The 27474-nt window shown below is 44.5% G+C and overlaps 1 protein-coding gene across 6 annotated transcripts in view; it reads left to right on the forward strand.

The window, feature by feature from the left end:
* The first annotated feature begins 3034 nt into the window (after positions 1–3034).
* The window catches only part of LPP (LIM domain containing preferred translocation partner in lipoma), a 721973-nt gene continuing 697533 nt past the window's right edge, over positions 3035–27474 (forward strand). For 2 of the 6 annotated variants that reach the window (XM_063620512.1, XM_063620510.1), the window contains exon 1: positions 3071–3162. The gene's annotated coding sequence lies outside the window, so the exon portion shown is untranslated. Of the gene's footprint in view, positions 3163–3323; positions 3404–3877; positions 3990–27474 lie in introns of those variants that run through there. The other 4 variants (XM_063620511.1, XM_063620509.1, XM_063620514.1 and 1 more) reach the window with 4 other exon arrangements.

Raw genomic sequence — 27474 nt, forward strand, 5'->3', positions numbered from 1 at the left:
TTATGACTTGGGTGGTTATACTCCTGGGAAGTTCCTCATGAGTCAAAATTACCTTTTGTAGTTAACTTTATATGATGTTCATGCTAACACCATGCTCACCATGCTCACCTGAGCAATTCATAAACATTTCAAGAGGAGAAACATAGTGATCTTCCCCAACACACCCATACAACAGTTTCAACATAATTAGTAGCATTTCTGGATCCAGCATAGAACTCTCATAATGTATACGATGGAAGAAATGAACAACTCTAATTATACCTTATTAAATCTTAATCCTCATTAGGACCCTGTTATTCTTTATAAGTGGGTTGCTGAAGGAAAAGAAAAAGGAAATGCTGGTCAAGTCCCATTATATTCCATGAGGATTGAGATAATCCATTTTTACTTCATGTAACACTGGAATTCTTTTCATACTAAACAGTAGTACTCAGAATGTGAGTATGCTGAAATGTTTGAGTGAGTAGATTGTGTTTTGATAGAGATCTGACCTTTTCAAAACCCCAGAAAAAAATCTCATCAAGAGCCCGTATCTCCTATTTCAAACTATGTTAGTTGCAAAGCAATAAATTCTTTATTATTCTGTGGAATGGGTGGTTATTCTCGACCTTACCTCTCTGTTACTGTAAGGTATACATATACACATATGTGTGTATATGTGTGTGTATATACATACACATATATGTGTATATACATATAAATATATACGAAGGCAGTATATATATGTATACTATATATACATATTATGTATATATGTATGCTATATATAATATGTATATATGTATACTATACATAATATATATACATATTATGTATAAATATACTATATATACATATTATATATGTATACTATATACATATACTATATATACATATATATGTGTATATATGTATACTATACATAATATATATACATATTATGTATAAATATACTATATATACATATTATATATGTATACTATATACATATACTATATATACATATATATGTGTATATATGTATACTATATATACATATATGTGTGTATATGTATACTATATATACACATATATATGCATATATATATATTTTTTTTTTGACAAGAGTCTTGCTCTGTCCCCCAGGCTGGAGTGCAGTGGCACAATCTCGGCTCACTAAAACCTTTGCCTCCCGGGTTCAAGCAATTCTCCTGCCTCAGCTTCCGGAATACCTGGGATTATAGGTGCTCACCACCACGCCCAGCTAATTTTTTGTATTTTTAGTAGGGACGGGGTTTTGCCATGTTGGCCAGGCTGGCTTGAGCTCCTGACCTCAGGTGATTTGCCCGCCTTGGCGTCCCAAAGTGCTGGGATCACAGGTGTAAGCCACCGCGCCTAGCCATGTTCATATTTTTGTATGTGTACATTAGATAGTTGAGAGGAACACAGAGGTTAAGTAGTCCTACCCCTGAAATGTCTGAATTCAAACACTTATTAAGCACAAGGAAGGTGCTTAATAAATCCAATAACATGTGTTTTTACATTATTTCCTTAATTCCTGGTCAAAAGAATCCCACTAAAATCCATCCTCAGAAGAACCAGTTTTTGGAGTTTTTATGAATCTCATGGTGTACTCTCAACAGTTATGAATGGAATTAGGTCCTGCTAGAGATCAGGGCCAGGTATGGAAAGATCAAGGGATTAGCCAAGAGACCTGGATGGGAGGAGGGGAAGACAGGTGCTTGGTCAGTCAGTTATTTTGTGTCGGGCGAGTAAAGTTTCTTAAGTTTTTGCCTGAAGTGTAAAGGCGGGACTACGCTTTGTCCTATCTAACTCACCTGAAGATGCAATAGCCGGGTGAGAGACTGCTTTCATTATGTGCTAACGTGAGGGATTATTTTAGATATTAATAGGAGAGAAGTGCAAGGAAAGGAAGTCTCAGGGTATGGAGTGCTTTCCAGGCCATGGCTGCTGCACGTCATAATCCCCTAACACAGTAAGTGCTAGTTCTCATCGCCGTTCACCCTTACAGATGTCAGAGGGGAAAGGAAAATCCAACTCAAAACTTCCAATGACAGGCTTGTCTGTATTCAAACCAGTTCATCTCGTTTGCAGACTTTTTTTGAAGCTATAAGCACAGAGCAAGCTTTCTGGGCGGGGCTCAGAAGTAAACGTTAAACTCCAGGGATTCATTTATTTGAGCACAGGACAGAGGAAGTTGCCCTGAAGCAACTGATTGTTATTGATATTCAGGGCTCACTGTCAACCACGACCTTCCAGGAACTGGCTCTGAGCCAAGAGCGGTAGAAATCACTGGGTGGTCCGCGCAGCCCGCGGACATCTAACCTGCTTCAAGGCTCAGGGCTAAAAGGGAGCCAGGGCCCTTGCTGGAGGCGGGAACCCAAGTGGGAGGCAGAGCGCCTGGGCCCGCTCCTCGATCTGTTGAGTGACGACCCTGTACAAGTCGTTTCTCTTCCGAGAGCTTCAGTTTCCTCACGTGCCAAGCGGACGGGTTGGAAGTTGGTTTTTGCCAGCTCTGACACCTTGTAAGTTTTGAGTCTTGCTGGGAATCCAGGGCGGGGCTCACGGGGACAATCTTGGAAGGGGTTTTCATGGCTGGAGCTCTTCCATTCAAGCTCAGTGCCCTAATTTGACGCCTTAATAGTAGACGCACGCTTTTCCATCTTCCAGGAGCCCCCTGACGCGGCCGCTTCCTCCTACGTCTCCTTCCTCTTCCTCTAGCAGGGGCAAAGTCTCCACATCTCCCTCTTTCCCTTCCTCCTTTGCAAGCTCCCTGCATTCCCGCGTCTCCTCCTCTTCCTCCCAGGAAATGCAATGCCCTCAGTGCGCCCACCTTTTGGCAAAGCCACTGCCGGCTGCGGGTTTCCCCTCCCCCGCCAGGCGAGCTCTGCGCTGCGGCTCCGCGGGCACACGCCTTCCCATACCTTACATGGACAAATGCGTGCAGGCAAAGTCAGGAATTCAGGCCCCTGACGTCAGCCTCCAGCGCTCAGGGCACCGCACGGGAGACCAAGGGGAGGGGGTGGGGACGGTGGGGAGGAAGGAGGGGGAAAGGCACCAACCAGCAGCCGCTCCAGCCCTGCCGAAGTTTCACTTTTTGTCTGTGGGTTCGTTCCCGGGTCCCGCGCGAGCTTTCCCGGGATAAGTAGCTTTAGCGACCGGGGAACAGCCGGGCGCTGCAAGGTAAGGGCTGGCTGCACGGCCCGGGGCGCGGGACGCGCGGCGCGGGGCGCTGGGCGCGGGCGGCGCGCTCGAGGAGGCCAGTGTGGGACGCGGGGCCGGGCCTGTCCGGGGCTGGGGACAATGGGAGGGGGAGTGCCCGGGCACCTCCTCCTCTGCCTTTGCCTCCGCCTCCAGCCGCCGCCGCCGCCGCCGCCGCCGCCGCCACCGCCACCGCCGCTGCCCCGGCTGCCTCCTCCCTGAGGTATTGTTGCAAATCCTTCCTTCCCCTCACCCTCCGCCCGCCGGCGCCTCGGGAACCCCCAGCCCTCCCCCGGCGCAAGCGCCTCCGGGGTGGCAGGAGCGCGGGGCGCGCGCCCTGCTCTGGCCTGGCCCGCTGTGCGGAAGTGCCGGCCGCGGCCCAATCACGGGGTGCACGCCATGGGGGAGGGGGACCCAGAGTTTTTCCGAAAGCGTCGACCCCAGGCTAGGCGGGGTTGGAGGCTTGCGCGCCCCCTGCCCGGACTTTTCTGGGCGCTCAGGGGGCGGGGCCACGCCCATCCGCTTAGAGCTTTCGCGGAATCACGGTTGTCACAGCGGAAAGGGCCTAGACCCAGTCCTCCAAGTCCTCCCATTTTACAGTTGGGGCAGCTGAGGCCCAGAGAGAAGGAGGGGCGACCGGAAGTTATTTACTAGAGGCCAAACCATAATTCAAATAGTTGGCTCCGGACTTCAGTTCCCTTTCTCTAAGCATTTCTCTAGCACCCTGTGTGTGGCAGACACTGTGCTTGGTGTCTTGGACGTTGCCCTCAAGGAACTCAGTTGAACCTAGGAGTCAAACCTGGCCTAAGGTAGAAAATGCTAAGTGCGGGAACAAAGGCATGGACAAAATTAAAGGAAGTTGCAGGCAAGGGGTTTGATTTTCTGGTCCCTGGGACGGCCTTTTGGAGAGTCCTGAACTGAATGGGGTTTTTGAAGGTTGAGGAGTTTCCTGAAGCCAGCTAGCGGCTTGCAGGAAGACATCTCTTCGAGGGAACGGTGGGCCAGAGAAGATTAAGTAGTGTGGGAAATGGAGATGAAAGCATAAATATTCTTTAGTTGGAGGCAAGGGGTTGGGGATGGGGGAGGTTGTGATACGAGATGAGCTAATCAGTGGAATTGTGCCTGGGTGCTTGGAGAGGGCAGAGTCTTTGGAACCTCGGAGTCGTAGGAGAACTGAAAAATCTCTCTGGCTTCCCTTCTCTTAGAAGGGATCCACTGCTTTCCCTCCCCCAACACGAAAAAACTAGCGAGAACTCAGGGTCTTCTCTGGGGCTTTTGCTAGTACCAAACTCACTTAACTGTGTTTCCAGTCCCCTTTCTCTTTCCATTCCTTCCCCTTTTTCTAAATGTCTTGCCTCTCCTGTAAAATTCACTGTCACTAAGGTGTTAATGACTTAATGGCTTACCTTTCCCTGCACACGTGCATTTTAAGAAAGCCTAAAGTGAAGGAAGGGAGAGTGTGGATAGGCACCTTTAGAAAGCATCTAGCTCCCTCTTCCATCCTCCCCCTTCCTCAACTCTTATAGATAGAAGAATAGGTAAAGGTCCACAAAGGTGGGTGCTAGACCTAGAGCCTGTGGTCAATAATGGTGGACAGTGGGGGACTAGGACACCCAATAGGGTTTTCTCCACTTCGTCACCAGTTTTTCTGCCTGCACAGCTCCTGCCAGCACCAGGGGGCAGTTAAAGGAAAAAGTATGTGGGCCAGGCACGGTGGCTCACGCCTGTAATCCCAGCACTTTGGGAGGCCAAGGCGGGCGGATTGCCTGAGCTCAGGAGTTAGAAACCAGCCTGGGCAACATGGCAAAACCCTGTCTCTACTAAAAATACAAAAAATGAGCTGGGCGTGGTGGTGGGGGCGTGTAGTCCCAGCTACTTGGGAGGCTGAGGCAGGAGAATCGCTTGAACCCGGGAGGCGAAGGTTGCAGTGAGTTGAGATCACACCACTGCACTCTAGCCTGGGAGACAGAGGGAGACTCCCTCTCAGAAAAACAAAAAACAACAACAACAACAAACAAAGGAGAGTGTGTATTTTTGCATTTAATTTCTGCAGTGCAGCCCCCAACCCCAACACCCAAAACTTTATAGTCTAGAATGTAGGCTCCAGAGGGGATTACCTAATCTGAATGGTAGGGATAAAAGCCTGGGGCCTTAGGGTTAGGCAGTCCCCCCAGAGGCAGGCTCTCTGTAAGCAGCGTGGGTCTAGAGTTGGTTTTGAGTGTACGCAGAGGGAGGAGAAGCTGAACTGATGAGCTGATTACTATGGCTGGGACTTGAGTAGGATCTTTCTTAGAGTGACACATTCTGGTGAAGACAGTTCCAGGAAATGATGGACTGGAGAGGAAACTTGGTTATAAAGGGCCTTAAAAATGCCAGGCTAAGGAGTTTGGATATATCTTAAAGTCATCATTTGAGGGTTTTGAGCAGGCTGAGACATGATTTAGAGGGGAGGTACTGGCATTGGGAAGCCTCCTGCTGCCCAATTCCAATGAGAGAGGTAATAATTTGGCCTAAGAATATTATTGGCTGGGCGCGATGGTTCAAGCCTGTAATCCTAGCACTTTGGGAGGCTCGAGGCAGATGGATCACCTGAGGTCAGGAGTTTAAGACCAGCCTGGCCAACATCGTGAAACCCCGTCTCTACTAAAAATACAAAAATTAGCTGGGCGTGGTGGCATGTGCCTGTAGTACCAGCTGCTTGGGAGGCTGAGGCAGGAGAATCTCTTGAACCTGGGAGGAGGAGGTTGCAGTGAGCCAAGATTGCACCATTGCACTCCAGCCTGGGTGACAGAGTGAGACTCTATTTCCCCTGCCACGCCCCCCCAAGAAAAATAATATTATCAATTGGTTCTTGTTCATTTACTTGACGTAGGTTACTGAATACCTATTATGTGCCATTTACAAATATGAAAATTTTATAGCAGGTTCCTGTAGTTGATTGAGACAAATAAGTTGTATCGAATCAATTCTAAAACACTTTTTTCACATTTTAATATCACTGAAATGTGGTTGTCTTGTTACAATGTACCATAGTTGTGCAGTTGTTTTTCATCCTAAGTTGGTAATGGCACATCTTATAGTTGATGGCTTAAATTTGATAAAATTGTTAATCATGTCCTTTATGAATGTACATTGCTTTGCGCTTTATAAAACACTTTCCAATCAGATATTCCATTTGAATCTCAAAAGTCCCCTGAGAATGAGGCCTACTGCTGCTCTCACCTTTATTTTAACCCTTGCCCAAGGTCATATAGCTAATTAGAGATGTGCTCAAAATTACAACCCAGAACTTTTGCTTCTTGGTGATGACATGTGACTTTACCCTGCTGTGGAGCCAGTCTGGGTTAATTGGGAATGGGGCAAGAGTTAGATTGGATTTGATTTCAGAACTATGCCGAAGATGCTGGAATGATGGGGATTTTGTACACGGGCAGAGTGTAACTCATGAGAACTGTGTAGCCCCCTTAGTGCAGATATTTGCTGCATTAAACAGAAAAAAGACAGGGAGATAGAAAATGGCAGGTAGCATGGTAAATCCAGGGGTTGGAGCCTGCTTACGGTGAACCAGAAACTGGCTAGGCCCTGAGCGTACAAAGATGAGGTGTGCATGGTCCCTGCCTTTGAGGAGCACACAAGTGTCTGATGTGTGTGAGGGGGAGGGAAAAAGGTGGAGTGGGGCATGTCCGTGTGTTAAGTGCTTTTACAGGGTAAGTTTTGGCTGCTCTTCACCGAGAAGGCTCACCCTCAGGGAAGCCATTATAGAGAGGGGGGTGTCTGAGCTGAACCTCTAGGAATGAGTAAGAGTTGTCCAGATGGAAGAAGGACAGGTGAGAGAAGGACCTATTAGCAAGACAGTAGCAGATGCAGAAGCAGGGAGAAGCTGCTTTATTCTCCAGGCTGTGTTTTGAAAGGCCAGCCACCAAGAGGACCATGGAAAATGGAGAAAGAAGAGGGCCTTTACTTTTTAATAAGTAAGGTTTAAATTAATCTCGATAGGAGCCATTAAGTGGTTCTGTAGAGATTCACAGGAGAATAAGGCTGGGCAGGGTCTCTAGAGTCATCTCTGTGGGAGTAGTTATTTGGATGGCAATGCAGGAGGCACAGTACCACTTTTAGTCTGAGTGAACCTGGGACTTTGACCCTGGGCCGCAATTACAGGCTCCAAGCTGAGTATGTTCATTGGTGGGTGAGACTTTTCCTGGAATCTGGCTTTGGAGGGCTGTGCTTTGCTAGAAGAAACTTAGTAGAGGTGAGGCAGTGGGAGATATAATCATGTTGCTGCATGCAGGAAGCTAGTATCTGGGTGAAAATCTGTTGGCTTGAGGGAGCATATGAGGTGGAGAACCTGAGGGCAAGGGGAAGGGTGGAAGGATTTCAAGTGTGTTGTGGAAGTCTGCTGTGGGCTGCCTGGAGGCTTGGAGAAAAAGGCCGGTGCATTCTAAATGTTGGTCACATCAGTGAGATTGGTAGGTGGATAGGTAGCGATAGGTAGCTGTAGGTAGCTGTAGGGATTAATGTTTGGAAGCAGGTAAACCACAGAGTTGAGGCTAGAAAATGTTTACTTTCCTATCATTCTTTTTTCATAGTAATATAATTTTGAAATATTTCCAAATGCTTACCACCTGTTATGTAATTATCATATTGATGCATTAAAGTAGGTTTTTTGATCACCAGTCTCATTTTGCAGATGAGAAAATGAATTTGGTGAAATAAGGTTACACAACTACCAGGAGACATTCAAACTTCTGCCTGATTTTATAGCCTCTTCACCGCTCTTTTCTATGCCCACATGCATGAAAAGCTCAAATCGACATTGCTTGTCTGTGTTCTTCCCTGGAATTTAATTCAGCCCACATTCATGGGGCCCTGGTGGGGTCACAATTGAGGATTCACATGGACAAACGGGCTTCTCAGTCCCACACTGGTGCTGTTCTAGCCCCTTTTTCTCTCTTAAGATGCTATCTTGGGTGTCGTCTCTCCCCAAACCTAACTGGAAAGGACTAAGCCTCTCTAGCAAATCATCTGCCTCTTTCAACAGAGCTCCCCTCCCCAGTCCCTTGCTATGATAAGGATGTGATTTATCCTTGTAGAGAGACAGTTAGGGTAATAAAGTAACAGAGTGGGGAAGTGATAGTCTTGAACTCAGTCATTACCTTTGATCTTATGGCTCCTGTAACAGTGCTATATGTTGTCTGGTGCCGAACCATATAGCTTCTGCATTCTCTAGGAAAGCTTTCTGGCTGAGGGCTCTGAGGGAATACCTCCAATCCTTCCTATCACCTACGTGAGTCACGTGGGTCATCTACATTTTGGCCACTTACAGATAAAGGCATTAATAATCTGTTTATTGTGTTGTGAGAGGAGACAGACCCTAGGATGTTCAGTAGCTGTTTGGTGAATGAGCAATGTTTATGGACACAAATAAGCATGCATCACCACTTCATCTTACATATTTGTGTGTCTGCCTCCTCTCCACTTTAAAATAAGTTGCTTGAGGATTGCAGTGATGTCTGCTTGTTGATGGCTGTATTCCCAATGCCCAGAAGAGTGCCTGACACATGGTAGGCACTCCAGAAATACTTGCTTGATGAAGAGAGGGAGTAAAATAGTTCACTGCAGCCACAGGATAGCAATCATGGGGGAGCGGGACTGTTTTTACTGCCCTAGAACCTTGAGCCGGTTGTTGCTGGCCCAGGTGGCATTGGGCAGTCCTCCCAGCAGAGTGAAGATTGGGGGACTGGGAGTGTAGAGCTGAGGGTTGTGAGATTAACTACGCTAAGGGTAATTGCAGTTGCAACTGCTCTTTCATTTTTCCCTCACACAGGTGGTCTTGAACATTCCTCTGTTTTCTTTTCTTTTGAGATGGAGTATTTTTTTGTTTGTTTGTTTGGTTTGTTTGTTTGTTTCGAGACGGAGTCACACTTTGTCACCCAGGCTGGAGTGCAGTGGCGCAATCTTGGCTTACTGCAACTTCCACCCCCTAGGTTCAAGTGATTCTCCTGCCTCAGACTCCCAAGTAGCTGGGATTACAGGTGCCTGTCACCACTGCCGGCTAATTTTTGTATTTCTAATAGAGACGGAGTTTCACCATGTTGGCCAGGCTGGTCTTGAACTCCTGACCTCGTGATCCACCTGCCTTGGTCCCCCAAAGTGCTGAGATTACAGGCATGAGCCACCATGCTCAGCCTTGAGATGGAGTTTTACTCTTGTTGCCCAGGCTGTAGTGCAATGGCGTGATCTCAGCTCACTGCAACCTCCACCTCCCAGGGCTTCCAGCGATTCTCCTGCCTCAGCTTCCCAAGTAGCTGGGATTACAGGTGTCTGCCGCCACGCCCAGGTAATTTTTGTATTTTCGTGGAGACGGTGTTTCACCATGTTTGCCAGGCTAGTCTCGAACTCCTGACCTCAGGTGATCCGCTGGCCTTGGCCTCCCAAAGTGCTGGGATTACAGGAATGAACCACTGCGCCCAGCCCTCTGTTTTCTTAATCCATGCCTTTTCTTATGCTGTTTACTCTACCTGGAGTTTCCAGCCTCTCTGTCTCTGCCTGTTGTAAACCTGTGATTCTAGGCTCAATATCAAAATCCACCTTGTGCCATGAAGCAATTTCCAGATTCCTTAACCCTTCCAACCCACACATATCTGTGATCAGATACAACTCAGTTTCATGTATTGAGTTCAATACTTATGTACAAAGTGATTACTGTATGCCAGGCAGAAATGCTAGATACTGGTTACAAAGAAAACTGAGATAGGCTCTGCCTTCCAGTGTCTTCATTCTATCATAGGAAAGAAACTGAAAGAGAAGATGCTAAGGCTCTAATAAAGTAATGAGCAAAGGGCTAATGGGAACATGGAGAAAGGAGTGACCAGTCATCTAGAAGAACTGGTGAATGCCTATGGAAAAGAAGACATTTGTTTGGGTTTTGAGAAGTGAATAGGAGTTTACATGGTGGACAGGAGTGGAAGCGCTTTCTAGCCATAGGGACCTTGGTGTATGTGCACAGGCCTGAGGCCTGAAAGTGTTTGAGGAATATAAATGTGTGTTTGGAGATCACTGTGAGAGATAGGGCTGGCTAGGGAGGGTTAGTTGATAAAGGGCTGATGGGCCAAGCTAAAGATGATGGCAGAGGTGGGAGGGAGCAGGAAGGCTTTTATTATTATTTTTTTTGAGCAAAGGAGGGCCTTGTTGGATCTGTATTTCAGAGAGCTCTGGTGGCAGACTGAGGGCAGGTTAAGACCAGAGGCAGAGTCCCAGCTTAGAAGGCTGCTGAAGTGTTCCAGGACAGGAGAAATGGGCCTGTATCAGGTCAGCAGAGTAGGGAGGGAAAAATGGATTCCAGAAACTGTTTGCTGCTAGAATAATATCAGGTAGCTTAATTCCTACTTTTGTCCTTCTAATTGTTTGACAGCTTATCAGTCTTGGCTGGGGAAAGTAATTTTTTTAATGTACACCGAAGTTTGTAGTCAACAGGAGACGGAGCAAGCTGCCAGCCAAGCATGGACTGGGGCCTTCTTGGCCAGAGTGAGCTGATCCCTTGTTATACAGATGAGGAAACTTAGGCCCCAGAAAAGGGACAGACTTGCTCAATCACACCCTTGTCAGCTGAGGTGAAGTTGGGTCACAGCCTTTAATCCTAGGCCAGCCCTGTTTCCAGGTATTTTTCATTCTCGATTTCTGCTGTACCTCACACATTCCTTCCCCACTCCACCCTCCACTAGGAGTTTCTCTGCTTTGGAGAATTTTAGGAGGGGATGTAACTTGTAGATTATCGTGTCTTAGGCTTGAAACTTGTGCTTCCTACTTAGAAAGCAATCAGATTAAGATGGTTCAGTTTGAGTGTGTGTGGTCTGGGGATTTATTTATGTTACTGCCATGGATGGCTGCCACTGATGCTTGTTTGTGAGAACAAGCTATGCCTCCATGCTAACATCAAGGTTCCTTGCTTTTGACAGCTCCCTGCCCCTGCTCTCTACCGTTCTCCATTAATATTTACTTACTTTTGCTTGCCTAAAGGTTTTTAGGCAATAGTTTTAGATCCATTACAAGGTAGATCCTCTTGTGTTTGCCTCCCCTATTGAGCCTGCCCATCGCAATGTATCTCACAGAAACCATGAGTATTTCATAGCCTTCATAGCACTTTTAATGTAGCAAATGCATTTTATAATCATTTTTATTACTTTGTTCCCAATTATAATGCAAGAGACAAGTTGGCTAGATCAGTCTTATCTTGTAGATATTGGTCAAGAGTTCAAGGGTTATAAAACTTTCCTAACTGGGGTGCAGGGCCTTAAGTGGCAGAGTGAGAATCAAACCCCCCTCTCCAAAACTCCTGTCTTGTTCCTTAACTTTTGCAAATGAGCGTAGTTGATGTGAACATCCCTGCAAGCCCTTTACACAGGTGAGAAGTATTATTATTATTTCACTAGTACTAATTAGTAGCATTAGCTGACTATATTCAAGGCTTTGGAAGGCAAGACTAAAAATCAGATTTGGGACCGGGGAGTTCAAAGATCTGGGCTTCACCACACTGGATCATTTTGGCAATACTGGTGATTTTTGGTGTAGGGAAAACGAAGACCAGTGTTTGAGCTAACCACAAGCCCTGTGATCTTGAACAAGTTCTGGAACATCCCTGAGCCTAAATTACCTTTCAATGGAGACCCTGTGATATATCACAATGCATTTGTGAGAATCGGGGGCATTTCTGTGACGGTGCTTTGTCAACGGTAATGCAGTCTGTACATGTGTCCGATTCTGGATGCCCAGCGGGGCATCTGGCACACAGTGATGACACCTTACTCTGCTTGTGGGGCTCAAGGGATTTAGACCCAGACAACTCCTAGTTCAAGTCCTCGCTGTGCTGTTTAATACAGGGTGCTCTCTGGGTGGTCACAGGCACTATTTGGTTTCTCCATGTATTCATTTTTAGGTCTCTTATTAATGAGGTCACCACGGTTGAGTATAGTGTGCCCCCAAAAGTGGGATGAGTGCCACAGACATTCACGGGCATTTCCAGGTTGTGCACTGATTTGTCACCAGTGGATGGCTGTGCAATGTCCCTTCTTCCACTGCCACCATTCCACCTTCTCTTGGGTTTTGTTTGCACTGTTTGTATCTGTTACCCATAGAGGGTCTGCTTCTACTGTTGTAATTGCTTGTGTTGTGACTTTGCATCATAGCTGGAGATCCCTCTGTAGTTCAAACGGAAAGCTGGTGTTGAAGGTGAAACCAGGTCTTCTTCAGAAACTTGTGTGGGAACCTTTCATGGGCTAGATGAGCATGAGGATCAGGACAGGTCAGGCTCACTGACCTTAAAGGAGGATGCTTTGACCTGCCTCCAGCATGCACCCTTCCTGCTAAAGCCATTGTTAGTGTCCCTTACTCAGGCCGCCACCCAGCAGCACAACTGTCAACTTGCAGAGGACTTCAGTGGTATCAATAGTGTTCCTTTTTACTCTCATAGGGGTCCTGATTCGGAGGATACATTATATGGTCACCCTACTTACAGGTGAATATTGAGTGAGGTAGTGTAAATAATGTGCATAAGGCCAGGCATAAGGCAAGGACTCAACAAATATCCACTGTTTTTGTTAGAGGAGGTGCTAGGTGCTCAAGAAATGTCTGCTGAGTGGCCAGGTGTGGTGGCTCATGCCTGTAGTCCCATCACTTTGGTAGACTGAGGTGGGTGGATCACGTGAGTTCAGGAGTTTGAGACCAGCCTGGCCAACATGGTTTAACCTCGTCTCTACTAAATATACAAAAAAAAAAAAAAAAAATTAGCTGGGTGTGGTGGTGGGTGCCTGTAATCCCAGCTACTCGGGAGGCTGAGGCAGGAGAACTGCATGAACCCAGGAGGCAGAGGTTGCAGTGAGCCAGGATGGCACCACTGCACTCCAGCCTGGGCAACAGAGCAAGAGTCTGTCTCAAAAAAAAAAAAAAAGTCTGCTGAATAGACTACATTTATAGAAGTGGAATTTAAGTCTGTTTGAAGGATATGTCAAGATCGTAAGCACTTACTATTTATGAGGGTTGATAAAATCATCTTAATGTATATCTATAATATAAGAGAGTGCCGTGGGAGAGGCACGTGTGAAGGACTGATGGACTTGTGAATTGCTGGAGCTTGTTGGAAGTGCTGAGCCTTCAGTTAGACATTGAAGGATGGGAAGGCTTAGACCAGGATGCAGCAGGCAGCTGAACTGCTCTGGCTACTGAGAGTTAAGAAATAAGATTGGTTCTCTGTTCATGTGTGTACTTTAGCTGGGTCCCTGAATCTATTATTTTCCATTCAGTGGCCCATCTTGATAACGATCTCTAGCTGTAACCGTGGAAGCCTAATGCTCTACTAAACTCTGTGCCAAGAGGTCACAGTGGAAATTCATTTCCATTATGCAGAGTCATCTGCACTTGTACTTCCTAGTGAATTTCCACTGAAGATAGTTCTTGTTTAGTTCAAGGAAGAAAATAACTTGGTTGGCACCTGGAGCTTCTGTCTTATTTGGTATGAAAACGAATCATTTTCAGGAAGTGCAATAAAGAGTTGCCACCCACAGGGCTGGGTGTGCCCTGACTCATGGGAAAGGCAAACTCTGCCGTGGCCAGGCAGGTAAGTGACACCTTTTCTTAGAATGAGGTGAAAGATAGGTCAGTGTTCCAGTAGGTGGTCATTGCCACCCTGGAAGTCTCTCTTCTTGATCATAGTTTAATAGCTTTACCTGGAGAATATCTAGGGTTCCAGTAGTGACAGCTGGACAGGACCCTAAAGATAACATTCTTTCCATAAATTTGACACATTTGTGTATTCATTTGACATCATGTGTCAGGTGCATCTGTGAAAGAATTAGTGATATGTTACTCTGGGTTTTGACGATGGAAACATGAATGCAGTGTGGTCTCTGCTTCCAGGAGGTCATATAAATAATCAAGACAGTATGTAGAAGTATATGCAAAAAATATCTGAAGGGGCTAGGTGCAGTAGCTCACATTCTAATCCCAGTACTTTGGGAGGCCGAGGCAGGAGGATCACTTGATGCCCAGAGTTCAAGACCATCCTGGGTAATATAGCAAGATCCTATCTTTAAAAAAATAAAAATAAAAAAATTAGCCAGTGTGGTAGTGCATGCCTATAGTCCTAGCTGCTCAGGAGGCTGAGGTGGGAGGATCCCTTGAGCTCCAGAGTTTGAGGCTGCAGTGAGCTATGATCATACCACTGCATTCTAACTGGGGTTACAGAGTGAGACTCTGTCTGTCAGAAAAAAAAAAAAAAAGTCTGATGGCTCTAATTGGATGGTAACTCCCTAGGGACCTGGGGAAACTCAGATAAAGAGATTGTCATTTGATTGGGCATTGAAGGGTAAGTGGGAATTTTGGGAATTTGTTTGGTGGGGTAGAGGATATTTAAGTGGGAGAAATAACATGGATAGAGACATGGAGGTGAGAAAGTGCATGGTGCCTTGAAAAATCAGAGTCATGAAGGTGGACTGCATAGTAGAGAGGCTATGGAGATGGGTTAGGGTCTACATTGAGAGAAACCTTGATTGCTGTACTGAGAAGTTGAGACTGCATTCTGAAAGGAGCATCAAGTACATCAATGAGATGACTGGATCTGTGCCTTAAGAAAATAATCAGCTATAGTGTGCTAGATGGATTGAAGGTGAGGGTGCTAGAGACGGCAGGAGCTGTCTGAGCTGCTACAACAGCCCAGGCAAATGATAAAGCAAAACTGAATTAGGGTTGAGGCAGTCGATATGAGAGATGACTCACAGATAGAATAGAAGTCACACAGTCTTCTCATTTTGCATAAGGGGAGACTCAGCCCCTAAGAAAATGACACGTGCAAAGTTCACAGCCCTGGTCCCAGCATAACACTGAGGTGATCTCATCCTCTGCCCAGTGTCTTAGACGGGTGACATACGGCTTTTCAGAGAACTGCTTGTCAAGGAAGATCTCCACCCTTTTTTATCTTGTAAGGATTGCATGACATCTCTTAATTCTGAATGAGATGAGATGGCTCTCTCTGGAGTTACTGAATCTCTAATTGCTGGAGATATTCAAGCAGTGACTGACTGGACTGTTACCGTGAAAGTTCAGGCATTGGTTGAAAAGTCCTCTATGAGGTCTTTAAGACCTATCAACCCTGATTTTTTTTTCTTCTTTCTTCTTCTTCTTTCTTTCTTTCTTTCTTTTTTTTTTTTTAATTTAATTCCTGGGAAAACAGACTTATAACAATCTTATCTGGGAATGCATTATCCATTTGGCTCCTCAGGATTATTTTAGACAAAAGGCAGAGAGAGTTAAAAATGGATGATTGAGCTCTAAGAATGGTGGCCTGTAGTTCATTCAGAGTAGTGATGGAACAACCATTCTGTTGCCAATAAATTAATGCTCACTCATCTGGGAGATGTTGGTAGGCTGGCCCAGCTTGCAGGATCCTGGTCAAAATGGAATCCATTCACATAGCATAATACTTATCTTGCTGTTGCCATTTCTTATAGGGCTTTATGGATAACCATGTTTTTTCCCACAAATTACAGGTAAATCATACCAGTAGTCCTGTGGATGGTTATTATTATTGTCCAAGTTTAATCAGAAGCTTGAGCCTGGGAAAGGTTAAATGATTTGCCCAGGACCCAAGCAAGTTAAACATTGAACCAGGACTTAAGTTTTCTATTATTGCAATGCCAAATTCTTCCTGTTCCCTGCCTGTGCAGATCTCTGAGTCAGGCTCTAGCTTTTGTTCATATTCATATCCACAGCATCTGCTGCAAATCCTGGAATGTTATAAATAATTTAATAAATGTTTATTGAATGAACATATGAATGAATGAATAAATGAATGAATAATATATATGAAGTAATAAATGATGACTTGAGTTTTAAGAATGGCTTAAGAAATTTAAAAAAAAACACCACCACCTAATTGAGTACCTTCTTGGCACTTTGACTTTTGCTTATAGTGGTTACAATTTTTGTGCCTTGCATTATGTGGTTATTGCTGAGGGATGTAGTAGAAACTACATGGATGGTTTGGAGAGTTAGAAGGTTTGGATTTAAATTATAGCTCTGCTAATTGTTAGCCATATAATCGTGTACTGGTTACTTAGCCTCTCTGAACCTCCAATTCCTCATCTGTAAAAGAGTGCAATAGTATCTTTTACATAACATGATTGTGGAAGGAATTCTATTGTCAGTGTAGTAAAGCCTCAAAGCCTGCCATGTTGGCCGGGCGCGGTGGCTCATGCATGTAATCCCAGCACTTTGGGAGACCGAGGTTGGCAGATCACCTGAGGTCAGGAGCTCGAGACCAACCTGGCCAACAAAGCAAAATGCTGTCTCTACTAAAAATACAAAAATTAGCTGGGCATGGTGGCACGTGCCTTTAGTCCCAGCTACTTGGGGAGCTGAGGCAGTAGAATTGCTTGAACCCAGGAGGCGGAGGTTTCATTGAGCTGAGATTGTGCCACCACTGTACTCTAGACTGGGCAACGGAGCGAGACTCCACCACCACAAAAAAAAAAAAAAAAAAAAAAAAGGCCTGCCATGCAGTGCCACTGAAAAATGTTATCTTTGTTTTTTTTTTTTGTTTGTTTTTTTAGGATTCTCTGTCAACCCATTAGCTAATAAGGCACTCACTGTCTTTTTCCTTTTATTTCTCCAAATTATGACCTATGGTAGACCCAGTGTTTGCTGACTGGCTAAATAAGTTTTAAGTTCTTTCAGAGAAGAATTACAGCACAAAAGTCCCAACTATTTCTATGACTTTTCAGATCAGTTGCCAGTCAGCCTCCAGAAAGACTACTGACTTGCACAGTCATTAGCAATTTGTGAATCTACTTGTTTCTCTGTGCACTTACCTGGATTTAATTCCATAACTTGCATTTGTCTTTGCTAAATTAATATGTAAGAAATATCTTATTATTGTTTTAATTTGCATTTCTTTAATTACTAAAATAATTTCCCAAGTAGTGGTTTATTGTTTGTGTTTCTCTTTATATGGATTGTCAAATGACAATATTAAAAAATAGTCTGGGCTGAAGATGCTTGATATAAAAGGGCTAAAAATGTTTAATGTTTTGAGTTGCTTAAATTTATTTATTTGTGCATTCATTCATTCTCTCAGTCTTTATTGAGCTACCTACTCCGTGCCAGCCACGTGCTGCACATACTATGAAGAAAAAAATAAACGAATAAAGACAGTGACTTCCAACCTCGTCATTTAACATGTGTGATAGTTGAGGTCTAGAAAAGTGAGGTTAATTACCTAGGGCCGTACAGCTTGTTCAGTAGCAGAGCCAACCATTTATTTGAACAGTAATGATTTTAAATGTTTTGTGTCCGTAGCCTTTTAAACCATGGCGACATCCTGGAAATTTCAGTATTGTGATGTTAAAGAACATCTCTAAACTGTGTCTACGTTGAAAAATCAGAGTCCTGCTTTTTGGTTTAGAACATATGTCACCTGGTTCTTCAGTTATAAATATAATTCCTTCCTAGACCTCTCTAATGCTTAAGTCTAAATTCATTCTTAAATGAATAAACTTAAAATAGGATCAGGAAATAAAACCCAAGCCAAGCATTTCGGACCAACTGTGAACCTCTTTTTTTTTTTTTTTTTTTTTTTGAGACGGAGTCTCGCTCTGTCGCCCAGGCTGGAGTGCAGTGGCGCAATCTCGGCTCACTGCAAGCTCCGCCTCCCGGGTTCACGCCATTCTCCTGCCTCAGCCTCTCCGAGTAGCTGGGACTACAGGCGCCCGCCACCACGCCCGGCTAATTTTTTGCATTTTTAGTAGAGACGGGGTTTCACCGTGGTCTCGATCTCCTGACCTCGTGATCCGCCCGCCTCGGCCTCCCAAAGTGCTGGGATTACAAGCGTGAGCCACCGCGCCCAGCCTAACCTCTTTTGACATGTTTTTGGTAAATGAGAAGAACTGATGACATATTTCCCTATCAAATAAAATAGACAATTTAGATTTAATAAGGCAGTTATCGTCAGGTAATAAAAATTCAACTAACTTGCCATAACTATCTTGTTTAAAGTCAATTAAGAGCCTCATATTTCTCACTTGCTGGGTAAAATTTAATAGAACTTCAGTTAAGCATTTATTGCTTATTTAATTCAAAATTAAGTTAATCACCACAGTTGGTAACAACCACTGAGTATTTAATTAACATTCAGCAAACTATCTTATTAAGTCTAAATTAGATACAGACAAGTCTTGTTTGTCCCCATCAGTTTGCAAACACCACCTCCCCCACCTCCCATCTCAAGGGGCCTTTGGTTTTCCTACAGTTTTCCTTTTTTGATTCATCATTTTTAGTTTCTTCTAGTTAAGACTTCACTTGGGTGAAAGAGGAGAAGAGGCAGCAGTCCATCATATTATAGAAACTTTGGGCTCGTAGTATAACTGAGAAACTTTTTCAATCTTCTCTTTTTCTTTAATCCCATTCTATTACATTTCACTTTTCAAAAGGTATTGAGCACATTCTCTGTGTGAGGCTTCTTTTAAACCCTAAGGAAGCTATAAAAGAGGTCATTCTGACATATTTGGTTTTATTTTCTCATCCTAGAAATGAGAGGATTGGGTTTAGTTTATCCATGTAACACATATTATTGGCTTGCAGTGTGTAAGGCACTAAGCTGAGTGTTTGGATACACCTTGATTCAGACGAGGCCCCTGCTCTTAAGGAAGACACATGTGAAAGCTGCAAAGTTCTGCTGTAGGAGCACGAAGCTCCTTTAGAATGCTGTGATTCTGTAAGACAGTATTTCCCAAAGTGTTAAGGCTGTTCGATTAAGAAAAGGGTCCTGTAGCCAAGTAAGATGGGAAAAGTCCAAGTTAAACAAAATTAAGGAAATTTCAGTATTGCGTATCTTTACCATGGGATTTTCTGAGTCTTTAATAAACGAATGCACATTCTGACCTCCCAGAAGGTTTGTTTCCCAAAGTTATTTGATCATAGAACCCCTGCACCCCCCTACTACCCTTTTTACTGGAGCATTTCTTGGGTTCAGTGATGTAATATGCTTTGGGGAAAGCTGCTGTGGGCTGTGACCCTGGACCCTGGCCACCAGCCTCCCACAGCCCAGAAGGGGTACTCAGACATTCACCCTAGTAACTATGATACAGGGTCAGAATTCTACTTTGTCTGAAAGTTGTGCACATAAAGTGGGTGATTTTAGACATAGAGTCTTTTAACTGGAGTGGAGGGTATGTAACCAGGACAGCCTTTCCTCATGGAGGAGCACTGGGTCTAGTGGGAGATAGACTGTGTAGGCAGAGAGGCCTGGAGGGTTGCCAGAGAGTCATTGGGAACAGAATAACAGTGAAATTCTGACATGGCCGATTTGGTGGAGACTCCCTAATACATTGATATAACGTAGACCAATTTTCATTATAGCCTGAATATGGAGAGGTAAGAGGCAATGAATTTTTTGGCTCCGAACTTTCTGCTTTTGGCTTTGTTCCAACTGCGTGACTGCCCATCTGCAGAAGTGATTGTTGATTCACGTCTGTAAGACATTCTCATTCTCATGCTTTGTTTGGGGCAGAGCCTCTGCCTTGTGAATCACTCTTATAAGAGGGAGTCTCAGTTTCTTTCTTTTTTTTTTTTTTTGAGACGGAGTCTCGCTCTGTTGCCCAGGCTGGAGTGCAGTGGTGTGATCTCGGCTGACTGCAACCTCTGCCTCCCAGGTTCACGTAATTCTACTGCCTCCACCTCCTGAGTACCTGGGCTTACAGGTGTGCCCCACCATGCCTGGCTAATTTTTTTTTGTATTTTTAGTAGAGAAGGGGTTTCACCACATTGGCCAGGCTGGTCTCGAACTTCCAACCTTGTGATCTGCTCGCCTCGGTCTCCCAAAGTGCTGGGATTACAGGTGTGAGCCACCGTGCCCAGCCAAGGGAGTCTCAGCTTATTCATGAACAGTATCATTCTAGCCAGCCTAGTTTCCATTTACCTTGTCATCTACCACTTCCTCCACCTTACCTTCCCCCCAGCTTCTCTTATTCTGGTGAATCACCTGTGTCTTCATTTTTCATTCTTATTCATCTGAATCATCTTTTTCATCTAAGGCAAGGTACCCTTTTATATCTTCCTGGAAAGACATCTACTTCATTTAAAATAATGCTACCAATTTCCTCCCCTCTGGTAGTAACCAGCAGATAGAACGTGCTAGATGAGGTGGAGGATAATCTACAAATCTGGTCTGCCATATCATGGGAGATTTCACATAACAGTGAATTGTTTCAGAGCCTCTCAGCAGTACCTGCCTTGTTTTTCATATCTGTATTGAAAAGAACACCGGCAAAGAAATGGAAAGACCTGGGTTGTATTTCTCGTTCCATTTTGGGCTTGAATTTTTCTGAGTCTGAGTCTCAGTTTATCTGTGTACGAAATGTTAGGGTTATGCTATGTGTACTCTCAGGGCCTTTTAACTAGAAAATGTTGAATTTTAATGTTTACTAAGTCAACGCAAGCTGCAGTCAACCTGGATTGCTTGATCCTACATGTATTTTTGAGCTTGGCAATATAAGGAAATACCTGCAATGAGCATAGTTCATGCCCACACACAGTAGGCATTCTATGAATATTGTTTCTCTTCCATCCTGACTGCTTCTGGATTCATTTTCTGTTTATTGCCTGTTGCTTTTTAGTCACCCGAGCTTATCTCTTTCTTGTCTACACCCTCAATGCTGTAAATCTTCCTTTCTCATTCTCCATCTGGATAGCTTCCTCTCTCTTCACCTTTTTCTCTTCTGGCTATGCCTATGGATGCTGTCCACTCTGAAACCTCCCAAAGACAAATGATTGCAATGGAGGCGCAGATTGCGGGGTGGTGGTCCTGGCCAGCTACAAATCTTTCCAAGAGACTAGCACCATTTCTTTATGGAATCATATTGTTGTTCCATGAGTGAGACCAAGTCTTATCCTTGAGGATCCCATAATGGAGGTGAGATGCTTTCTTTTTGACACTTAGTGGAAACAACAGTCCATGAGGTATATTATAAATTGGAAAGGAGGGGGTTTTGCTTTCTAGGATTGGGCAATGCACTACTAGGTTCTCACCGTGGATTCTTGAGTATCTAGGAAAACTGGTCATGTGGAAAGCTTAAGCTTATTTTGCAGGCCTTGAACAGACAGGCCGCATGTTTCATTTCACTCTCTACCTGAACTGACACTTCAGGGATGAAAATGTCAGCAGACAGCCAGCAAGTGGCCGACTAGAGGGCATGTTGTGGGCTGGTGGTGCAACTCTTCAAGGATGATATGCCAGAGAGGGCAGAGCACAGTTAGGACAAGGCCAAGGATGTCGTTCCGATGTGGAGAGGCCATTGGTAACCTCGGCGAGGTTTGATCTTTTCTTCTCCAGTAGAGATTTTAAGACGCTAAGAAGTCACCTTGAGAGTCCTTTTTGCTTCCTCTTCTTTTGTATTAAACAAACTACTCACCTCTCAGTCTTTGCCTTTAGTCCTTTGGCTATTCCTAGTTAAGCCCAATTCCAGAAGCATTTGGAAAGCTCTGCTCTAAGTATGTAGTGCTTAAGGGCCAGAGCTCTGGAGCTACACTGCCTGGATTTGCATTCTGGCCCTGCCAAAAATACCTCAACTTGTTGCTCTGTATTTTTAGGCCTCTGTTGCCTCATCCATAAAATAATAATAAGAAAATTACGTATCTCGTTGTGAGGATTAAATGAATTAATATATATAAAGCCCTTAGAACAGAGCCTGACACATGATAAGTGCCTATTAAGTATTAGCCACTGTTATGTGTTACCCTTATTAAGTCACAAAATAGCAATTTGGAAAAGAGAATAGAGATTATCTAAATGATTGTGTTTTTTTGTTGTTGTTGTTGTCTTTTTAAATAAACTTTTAATTTTGGAGTAATTTTAGGTTGATAGAAAAGTAAAAATTGTACAGAGAATTTCCATATACTACTCACCCACTTGTCCTCATTTTTGATGTCTTACGTTACTATGGAACATTTGTCAAAACTGAGAAACTGATGTTGGTACATTACTGTGAACTAAATTCCAAACTATTTAGATTTCACTAGCTTTTCCATTAACTTCCTCTTTCTGTTCCAAGATCTAGTCCAGGATACCTAGTTTAGGATCATTTTAAAACTTTCATCTTCTTTAATATTTATTTACTTATTTTTTTGAGACAAGGTCTTGCTCTGTGCCCTAGGCTGGGGTCCCCCATTGGTGTGGTCGTAGCTCACTGCAGCTTTGACCTTCTGGGTTCAAGCAGTCCTTCCACCTCAGCCTCCGGGGTAGCTGGGACAACAGGTGCATGCCACCACACCCAGCTAAATTTTTGTATTTTTTGTAGAGACAGGGTCTTGCTGTGTTGCCCAGGCTGGTTTCAAACCCCTGGGCTCAAGCCATCCTCCTGCCTCAGCCTTTCAAACTGCTGGGATTACAGGTGTAAGCCACCATGCCTGGTCCATATTCCTTAATATTTGGAGAAGGATTCCTTATAGAAAAGCCTATTACAGGTGAGGCGCAGTGGTTTATGCCTGTAATCCCAGCACTTCGGGAGGCCAAGGCAGGCAGATCACCTGAGGTCAGGAGTTTGAGACCAGCCTGGCTAACACGGAGAAACCCCATCTCTATTTAAAGAAAAAATACAAAAATTAGCTGGGTGTGTGGCTCACACCTGTAGTCCCAGCTACTCAGGAGGCTGAGGAAGGAAAATCACTTGAACCTGGGAGGCAGAGGTTGCAGTGAACTGAGATTGTGCCATTGCACTCCAGCCTGGGCAACAGAATGACTCCGTCTCAAAAAAAAAAAAAAATCCAACCTGGGCAACAGAGTGACTCCATTTCAAAAACAAAAGGAAGAAAGAAAAGCCTATTACAACCTATAATGTTGTAATCATGTAATCTGGAGCAGCTGTGGATGAAGTCAAGCAGGATGGGACCCACCTTTTTTTCTTTCCCCTGATTTCTCTCCCTGAAGGGCTCCAGCAAAGCAGGGCTTAAAAGTCACTGCATTGAGTCTCCTTGTTCTTACGGAAACAGACTGAGGCCCCCAAAAGTGAAGTGACAATGCTGGGAGAAGCTGGAAGCCCAGAGAAGGTCAGAAAAGGATCTTCAGGATGCCTTGATCCTGTCCCTGTTGAATAAATGAGTGAGCAACCCGCGGGGACTCCCAAAAATCTGGGTTTGGATCCAGGCTCCTCCACCTTTCCCCTCATGTTTCCTTACCTGTAAAGTGGGTTCAGCGATCAGTAATGTCTCACAGGACTTAACCCTCACAAAATGCCACAGTTTTACCTTGTGAAAGTTAAGCAAACCATTGTGCCCACTTTTAGCACAGCCTGGAACATAGTAGGTTCTCAATCAATGTTTGAAAAAAGAAGCCTTGAAAATTAGGAAATTCTCCCCTTAGAACTTATTTCAAGAAGATTGGGACAAGTTGATACAAAACAAAGAAGTGTTATTCATGAGGAAATCTGTGACACTCAGGAATGGAACCAGTGTTTGAGTATCTGATAAGCAGGATATACTGTCTGTTTTTATTCTTGGAGGCTTTTATCATACAATACTACATTATGTTACAGTCTGACTTTCACACAAATTGGATCCCAAAACTTCTTACAGGAATTAAAAATACAAACTCGTGGGCAGTATGTGTTTTATAAATTACAGAAAACAGTAGTGTAAAGACATGGCATAGCAAGTGCAGCGAAGCGTGCGCAGGCATTGATACCCGAGGAACGCAGGCATGAGGCAGCAGGGAAGGCACAGCACGCTGGGTGAGGCAGCAGGTGCACAGTTCTGTCCCTGGAGCCTGGAGAGGTGGGGGAGGAGGGACATCTCTAGCTGGGAGGCTGGGTGAAGGAGCTGAACCCTGGAGACATAAATACCCTGTATGTCTTCCTTATCCTGCCATTTATGGTCTTACTGAAGGGGGCCAGCTGACTTCTGGAACCTCATCTCCATTGCTTTCCCTCACTCTTGTCTTTGTTGCAGCACTTTCTCTGTTTGGATTACCCTGCCCTGCCATCATTACCTGTTTAATCCAATTGATCTTCAAGGTCCAGCATATTAATACCATCTCTTCCATGAAGCAAGCCTTGATTTCTGTCCATCCCCCTTAAGCAGGAAATAATCACTTCCTCTTATGGTTCTATGGCCCTTTGTCTGTACTGCTTGCATGGCACTGATCACTTCTTACCTTCTCTTGTAGTTATCAATATGCTTGTCTTATTTTGGGCTTTTTACTTCTTTAGGACCTTCCCGTCTGCCTGGAACTTGGCAAACAATGAACATTTGTTGGATGGATGGACAGGTTTGACACTGCTGACATTAGACTCAAATTTAGTTTCTTTAGAGTAGAATTTTATTTTATTTTATATTTTTTGAGGCAGAGTCTCGCTCTGTCGCTCAGCCTGGAGTGCAGTCGTGGGTTCTTGGCTCACTGCAACTCCACCTCCCGGGTTCAGGCGATTCTCCTACCTCAGCCTCCCAAGTAGCTGGGATTACAGGTGCCTGCCACCATGGCTGGCTAGTTTTTTTTTTGTATTTTTAGTAGAGAGGGCATTTTGCCATGTTGCCCAGGCTGGTGTGAAACCCCTGACCTCAAGTGAGCTGCCTGCCTTGGCCTCCCAAAGTGCTGGGATTACAGGCGTGAGCCACCACTCCCTGCCTAGAGTAGAATTTAAACTTGCTTATCTTTACATCTCCCATGCTGGCACTGAGAAGGTGCACATTCATTCATTTCACAATAAAGTTTCAGGCACTATTTCAGCAGTAAACAGTCCATTTGTTGATAGTTAACACAGAGAAAATAGTACTCATTGGGATGTGTTTTTATACTTGTGAGGTTGATCTGGATTTGTTTGTTTGTTTTGATATGTAAGGGCCAAGAAAGAAAAGGTTTGTTAATCTACGAGTATTTCAGGTGTAGAATGCAAGTGCTCTCTTATTCCTTCAACTGGCTTTATACTAAAAAGAGATAACTGGGCTCAGAAAGGTCCCATTTTTCCGATAATACAGCAGTTCCTTACTGACTTGCCTCAGGAGTAAACTCCATTTCCAGTTTTTAAAAAGATAGTGCCAGGATGCCACAGTGCTCATAGTTGGGCTTTTTTGTACATGTTGATTTTCTTTTTTAATATAGTGACAGAATGCATACCACTGAGGTGGTAAATGGAAAAAATAAGTGCAGTGGAGTATACTGTCTGTTTCTTGGGGCCTTTTCTATTAATCACAGGAGGAAGCATCAGACATGACCAGATGAGAGAGCCAGCTGACCCAAGTTCATGCCAGCATGCCAGATCAAAATCAGAATGGCAAAATTGGGAGGAGTTGATGCTGTTGAATTGAGAAAGCATAAGGTTCTCAGAGTGCTAGAGCTGGAAGGATCATAAAGGTCATCTAGTCTAATGGTTCTCAAACTCGAAGGAACATTAGGGTCATCCTGGAGAGTTTACTGGGCTCCGTCTCAGAGGTTCTGATGCTGTAGATCAGGCGGGACCCCTGAATTTTCATTTCTAAGAAGCTCACAGGTGCTACTAATGTTGAAGAGAACCTATGATCTAGTTCAACTTCTGGGATTTCTTGCTTTCTTTTGTAAAAAAAAAAAAAAGTTTTTAAAGACGGGGAAATGAGGCCTGGAAATAGATAAGATTTGCCTAGAGTCGCTAGACAAGAGTCAGCTAGAGTCAAAATCAGGCACCCCGACTCATGGACTGCTTCACATTGCCATCGGAGATTGTCCTGGAACAATATTATTTTTAGTTCTACTGCAGAATGATAGCTGGGTCTTACCCCCTTTGCCTGATCTGGTCACAAACTTGTTTTTCAGGTCTTTCCATTAGGCTCTCTTCAGCTAATTAAAAAAAAAATCAGTTAACCCACATTTATTGACCACTGCTGTGTGTTCACAACTACTTAGACTAGTGGTATAGCAGTGCAGTAGTCTGAAAACATTTTCTCATCTCTAAACAAAGACAGTCACACCTCCTAGGGCTGCAGGAAGTCACTGAACAAATACCTGGCCCTCAGTGTACACATTACTAAAGAGAATAAGATGTGGTCTGCACCCTCTCATGCACCAGTGGCTTCATGAGCAGTGTGATAGAGAGAGACAGCTGAGATTTAGTGGAAAAACACAAGGCTTAGAATTGGGAGAGCTGGGTTCAAGCCCCAGCTTTTCCACTAAATGGCTGTGTAGTCTTGAACAAGTCACCTGCCCTCTCTGAGCTATAATTTGAAATAGACTTAGCTTAAGCAATAGGAAAGCAGTAATGAGCTAGAGGAAGGATAGAAATTGGGAAGAAGTAGAAATCTGCTTAGGAGGTGGCAAGTTTTGGTTTGGGGTGGAATTGATCTGAGGGGGAGGCCTGGTAGAAAGAGCTAGGCGGCATGAGGCTGAGTGTCTGAAGGGGTAGCAGGCCTGGGGGTGGTCCAGTGATAGTTGAATGGGTGGGCCAGCCCAGCGAGGGGATTGCCTGCAATCCAGTAGAGATGCCCTCATTTTCATGGCAGGGTCCCCCTGTGCCAGTAGACAGACCCATGCCTGGGAAGGAGGGCTGGTTGAAGTGAGATGGATACCAGTCTTGGAGCATGGTTGGGGAATCTGGCCAGGGTGATGGCATCTGTTTTGGATTGGGGCCTTGAGGCACATTTTCAGTTCTGCTCCCTGGATCAGCATAGAATGGCAGACAGTACAATGATTTGAATGCAGGGTTGATCCTGCCACCTTGATTTCTGCCTTTATTTAGCGGCAAAGAGACTAGATCAGAAAAGTACTGGATGTGATTGCTGTAGTCTTTCATGATTGATTTAGGAGCTGGGAGAGGCCTGGCTAGGAGTTGGAGGAAGATTAGGTCTTACATGAGCCTCAGCCCTCTCATCTGTAAAATGGGAGTAACGATGGTGATTATGCTGATGTTACCTATTCTGGCTGGAGTAAGGATTAAAGTACTTGTCTGTAGGAAGGCACTTCATGGTTAAAACATGAAAAGGGAAGTGCACAGTGTTTTTATTACAGGGAAACACCAAAAAGCTGGAAAGGAATGAGGGCTGGAGAGATGGAGCTGCCCTGAGGACTCTGGGAGGTCATCCTGGGGGCAGAACTTTGACAGTTGCTGCCCGAGGTGGGACAGGGATGCTGGGAAGATGTGACGATGTGCACAAGTGTGTCATGTTCAAGACGGTTCTAAGCCCTGGCCAATTCCATACATGCTCTTTGCCTTTCTCATCCATAGAGATTTTGACAAAGGTGTACTTGGAGCGTTGATAAAGCTGACACTGCAGCACCCTCAGTTTACAGGTGTG

Source organism: Symphalangus syndactylus, chromosome 17 (assembly GCF_028878055.3).
Source record: "Symphalangus syndactylus isolate Jambi chromosome 17, NHGRI_mSymSyn1-v2.1_pri, whole genome shotgun sequence".
NCBI lineage: Eukaryota > Metazoa > Chordata > Mammalia > Primates > Hylobatidae > Symphalangus > Symphalangus syndactylus.